The following is a 5,244-nucleotide window of genomic DNA, read 5'->3' as shown; positions in this document are numbered from 1 at the left end:
CCTGGAACAAAAAAATATCATTCATTTATTCCAAAATACGAACGAAGCATTTTTGCGAGTGAATTCTCAGATGCACATGAAAACCAAGAAAATACAGCATGCTTTGTTCTTAATACTACAAAGAAACGAAAATCTTCTGGTGGTAACAACCAAAGGCAATCTTCCCGGTTGAAAAAATAGATACCGTCAAACGGGGCTTCTTTTGACATTATTTTCACATTCTTCAACTTTGAGGATTTGTAGCTCTAAGAATTATGGATAGATTTCGATAATTCTTCCATATATCTAAGTTGTATAAATATGTGTCTTTCAAAACAAAAATGGGGCTTCTTTGGACACTTTTAGAAAGCAATACTATTTGATAACAAAATAATAATTTTGCCTAAATTTTAAGCAAATTCTATAGATGATCGTCTATTATGATGTTGTTGAAAGTTTTTTGTTGATAAACATAATTAAGAAAATTGTACAGCGCGAAAAAATATTCATACCTATGTAACACTTTTCCGCAAAACATATGCATAGCTCAGCATTTGAAGTTTTTAATTTCCAGTAGGAAATTTTAAGTTTACTTCCTTTTAAATGAAATTGTCAGCTACGAATGCTTGATTGTTTAAGTTGATACAAACGAATGATGCAACTACCAAGTACTGCGACGATTAACAAGGTCTGATTAATGATGATTAACATTCGTTCTGATTCTTAATGTTTTATGAATGATATGTAGAAGGGTCTTCTTGATTCGTGTAACTGAAAGCAATTTTTGTTTAAAGTGCAATGCATGAAATACAAGAATAATGTTTCGCAAGAGCGTAAACAATTTAAATTTCACTATATATTATGACTATTAACTTTACTGAATCCTTGATTTTTTGTGTTGTAAAATATACAAACCCACATTTTAAAATCGAATAAAAGTAAAAAAATTGTATCCTTTGATCAAGTATTGCTGCAAAATAAATAATTTTTAACATGAAATTTTCACAAATTTCTATGAAACATGATGATTTGATAGTTTTGTGATGCTCCCAACAACTTTCCACGATATGTGAAATATTCTAACAATGTTTACATATCAAATAGTTTGAGCCTTGTTAATATGTGTTCGGAATTTTTTAATATATTTTCTTGTTTATCCTGTTATTGTTGATGTTGTTCCAAAAAGTTTACATGTCTGATTGTAGAGCATATATTTGTTAATAAAAGTGCTGAAGACACAACATAGCTCAGATTAATATTTATGCTGCAAATGAACCAGAAACGTGAGTGTCCAAAGTAGCCCCCGGAATCAAAAGTAGCCCCGTCTGACGGTAGTTTTAAGATAAAATGTAAGTTATGTACTGAATAATTGAATAAATAAAATTAAAGAAAAATATAAAACGAATCTTATTTGTTCCATAGAAAAGAAAGAATGGAAAAGATACAGTATTTTCAGCTTTGCTTAACGGTGTAATGTTTCATGAAAAATATAATCCAATCCGACTTATACTTCATTAAAACCAATCCAATATCGTTTCTTTCAGATCTTTTATAAAATTTGCAATTGCTTTGATAAAAAAAAACCTTGTTTTTCTGATGCTTCGATTGAAATATTGGTTTTCAAAGAAAAGGCTAATATGGTCATTTTTCACAAAATTGATCATAACTCAGGAACAAAAAAAGTACATCCTTAAAGTTACCAGAATTGAAGTTTATAAAGTTTCTTCTCAAAAATATTTTAATAAAAATTTTCCTCGAGTTCGGGCATAGATTTTCCAGCTTTTCTTTATGAATTTCCCTAACGGTGAAAAATTTTGTGGAAAACTTTTTCCAGTTCATATTTTTTTTTTTGGATTTCTGAGAAAATTTGCTTAAATTTTTATATAAAAACTTTGTTTCTACAATGTTTCGTTATTGAGTTATGATTTTTCAAAGTTAAGTCTTATATGGCACATCTGGACATTTTTCACAAAATTGGCCATAACTCAAAAACGAAAAAAAAGTGCATTCCAAAAATTTCAGTGATTAAAGCTTTTAAAATTACCTTCTCGAAAATATTTTTTTTAAAAAGTTTCCACCAGTTCGGGAATAGTTTTTCCGGCTTTTTTTTACGAATTTTCCCAACGGTGGAAAATTTTGTGGAAAACTTTTTCCAGTTTATATATTTTTTTGAATTTTTGAGGAAATTTGCTTAAATTTTAACATAAAAACTTTGTTTCTACGATGCTTCGTTCTTGAGTTATGATTTTTCAAAGTAAGTAGTGTCAAGGGAAAACAAAAAATTTCCACCTGAGTTTTCCGGAAAAATAGGCGACCCTGAATTTTTCTCAATTTTTTTTTATTCATATATCCATGAGCCCTGTCTGTGGAAAAAGTTTCATGAAAATCTGAGACCCTTCGGCCCAATTTGTACGATAATAAAAAAAAATCCCCTATTCTTACCAACGCGTTGTGTGTGGTAGTTCGAAAGATGTAGTGAAGTAAAATGACACAAGCATGTTCCACTCTTGTTCCACATATAGGATTTTCAACCGAGAATGTAGTAAACTCAACTTTACTACATTTTATTCATACCGCCCACTTTATTGCTTCGAAAGATACCATATAGGGTTGCGATCTACTTCGTCGCAAGCACGACGAATAAAAGTCGTATCAAACTTGAAATGTTACAACTATTATCGACTAAATATATTCATTTTTCAAATGTAATTTTGTGAAAGCTGTTATGATTCGTCCATTTTCATACCAGAAATTTTTGAATTATAACTTCTGTTCAATAATCCTGTTAGCACTTTTTCACCAAAATCGCACGGACGAAGACGTACCGTTTGATATCTAATTAGAGGTTGAATAAACCACACCACATTATCACTCTGAATTCCGCCTGTGTGACTTACTTCACTGGGTGCTTATTTACCCCATTAAACATTTGACAGTTCAACAGCCGACTAAATTGGTCGAAAAATCGGTCTATTGTTGCACCGACACTTATGGAAGTTTAACACAGCGATCAACTGACTAATTGCTAGATTAAATCGTTCGACTGAGGAAATCTGATGTTTGGTAGGTCAACTTGCTTGGATTTTACTTGAAATACCGATTTATCCGCCTATTTATTAGGATTGCGTCAACCCACCTTATTAAATCGGGTAATATTCGGTTGATCCCTGTGTTAATCTTCCATAACCGTCGGTGCAACAATAGATTAATTGTTCAACCAATATAGTCGGCTGTTAAACTGTCAAATATTTAATGGGGTACACTATGGAAAACGGAAATGTTGCTTGACGACTGGATGTTGCAGCTATGAAACGTGGCGTTTTAGGCCGTTGCAGTCTTTGAGAGCAGCAAGAAGAATATTGCTTCAATATCCGACGGTTTCGGTAATTTACTTTACCTTTTTTAAGGATTATTGTTTCTAATCCTTGAAAAAGGTAAAAAAAATCTGTTAAGGTGAAAATGAATCGAAGCCAAATCTCAAACTTTCAAGAGCACAAATCTTGAGAACCATTCGTTTCATCCGTTTAAGCTGAAAACTCAATCGAATGGTCACTAGCTGGTGGTGACCAATCGATTAAGTTTTCAACTCAAACGAGTGTTCGGTTCTCTAGATTTGTGCCTTCGAAAATTTGAATTTTGGCTTCGATTCATCTCCACCTTAAAAAAAAAACTGTTCTTGCTGCTCTCGAGGACTGCAACGGCCGAAAACACCACGTTCCATAACTGTGGAAAACCTTCTTTCATCTTCACTGTAGGATTTCATTCCTATCACACGCCGTAATTTTGAGAATTTCTCAAAGATCGCATATAATTGAGAACGAAAACAAAGCTTTTCATTCGTCCGGACTAAGAAAAAACTTCTACGCATCAATGTGTGCGGGATGTTCAGCGTAGAGAACGATTTATTTGATTGTGATTGTTTTCGCTGCACTGTGAGCCATCATGCATTTTATTATAAAGTTGAAGTGGTATATTTTGAGCACTCATTATATCAGAGTGAGACGTTAGTTGTGAGACGAATCTGAAACTGATCGCGACTGAAATGAAAATGGATGTGACGAAATGTTGGCAACGGTAAGGAACAATTTCATTGCATATTATTCCCAATAAACAGTCGAATCAGATTTACCAAAATTTTATTGCACAACACAAAAGCCGTCTAGGAAAATAATAGTTTAGTTTTATATTTGTATCAGCATTATTCACTGCAGTACTGGGAAAATTGCAGTTTATCACTGATCAAACCTTAATACGATGAAAATTAACACATCACTCTGTGCGAATATAAAGTCAATTTAATGCTCGTTTCATGCCAGTACTGCTATGAAGCATTAATAATGCAGTAATAGAGCTATTCAAGCTATTAGAGGCGTGCCCATATTTGTAATACTATTATACAGCCTATATGCATTTCTCATGTTTATTTGGGACTTATTGTTCGTGATCAGGATTACTTGGAAACATCTCTGAACATCTCTGAAGACATACCACATCCTAAATCAAACAAGTTTTTTCTTGCTAAACTGTCTATTCGGACCATTGTGTTGGGTCCGACTTTGTTTGGAGTGAAATATAATTTAACCTTCCCGCAAGTCACATACACGTCCACGAGCGCACACATATTCAACTTGGGGTAAAATATTTCCCATCGTTACCGGAAAATGGTCACCGGGCGACCCATTTTGGCGGATGGGACGACGAGAGTTGGTGGAAAATTTCCCGCCCCTATCATGTGCTCGGCGAAAAACAAAAAAAAAGCATACCGAGAACGGAAGGAAACGCGAGTAAGCACCGAGGCGGCCGCTGAAAAGCTGTTAAGTGTTTTAAAAAGTTTAGGAAACATGTTTCATTTTTTATTTCTTTCTCACTTTCTACGGCAGAGCTTCTCAACCGGGGGTCTGCGGACTTCTAGAGGGCCGTGACGATCTTTCAGATGGCCACGCAGCCATTACAAAGATGTGAGAAGATTTTTGAATGTATAAATGTCAATAAGAGGCCAAATATAGTTACTATGAACTCAAATAGATTTAAGAGGTACCCATGGGTCATGCCTGATATATTTTGGCCCAATTCTCGACAGGCTTTCGCACACGCAAATTTAAGAAGAAATTTTTTACTAATTTTACTGAAATTATAAACGAAAACATTTTTTTTTCATGGAGATGTCTTACCGCAGACTCCAAGTGTTTTCTATAACTCAACTAAACTCTTTTCGAAATCATTGCTGGATTTCTGTTAAGAACTTTAATATTAGTTATATCTGAA

Source organism: Aedes aegypti, chromosome 1 (genome assembly GCF_002204515.2).
Source record: "Aedes aegypti strain LVP_AGWG chromosome 1, AaegL5.0 Primary Assembly, whole genome shotgun sequence".
NCBI classification, from domain to species: domain Eukaryota; kingdom Metazoa; phylum Arthropoda; class Insecta; order Diptera; family Culicidae; genus Aedes; species Aedes aegypti.
The sequence above is the reverse complement of the archived record's forward strand: the minus strand, read 5'-3'. Positions refer to the sequence as shown.